A 660-nucleotide genomic window follows, 5' to 3' on the forward strand; every position below is an offset into this window, starting at 1 on the left:
TGCCCATTGGTCAAAAAAGAAACAAAAAAAGCTGATTTCTTAGATTTCCTTACTTTGACGAGCGCCTGATTTCCCCACGATGCCTCCCAAACAATTGCCAAAGTTTTCTGTTCGAGTATCAAAACAAACTAAAAATATAACTTGGCCAGTATGGGGGTCGAACCCATGACATTCGCGTTATTAGCACGACGCTCTAACCAACTGAGCTAACCGGCCGTCCTACAATCACTGCACTGATAATCTATTAAACTGCGCACGACAAACATTGGCAGGTCAACAAAGTCACAGCTGTTGCTTTGCACCATCTGGTAAACTTCGCTATCTATCTCAGAAGAATGTCAAGGTGACCCAGTTTAATGATAACTAAGCTTTTGATGACCTAATTACAGCTACATATATAGACCTACTACTTTTAAAAAACCCGCAATCTTATAATGATTGTTTGAAGGAACTATAGCAGTATTCGTGCACTTACTAATAATACCAATATTAGCTATAATGATAAAAATAATAATCGTCTAATAATAATAATAATAATAATAATAATAATAATAATAATAATAATAATAATAATAATAATAATAATAATAATAATAATAACAATAACGATTATGATTATGATGGTGATGGTGATGGTGATTGTGATGATGATGATGATAA

General features: G+C 33.2%; 1 non-coding gene across 1 annotated transcript; it reads right to left on the reverse strand.

The window, feature by feature from the left end:
* Positions 1 to 142: 142 nt before the first annotated feature.
* TRNAI-AAU lies at positions 143 to 216 on the reverse strand. The gene has a single exon. It is a non-coding gene; the product is annotated as a tRNA-Ile (tRNA).
* Between the last annotated feature and the right edge of the window lie 444 nt (positions 217 to 660).

This window comes from Aplysia californica, unplaced genomic scaffold (assembly GCF_000002075.1).
Source record: "Aplysia californica isolate F4 #8 unplaced genomic scaffold, AplCal3.0 scaffold00376, whole genome shotgun sequence".
Lineage (NCBI taxonomy): Eukaryota > Metazoa > Mollusca > Gastropoda > Aplysiida > Aplysiidae > Aplysia > Aplysia californica.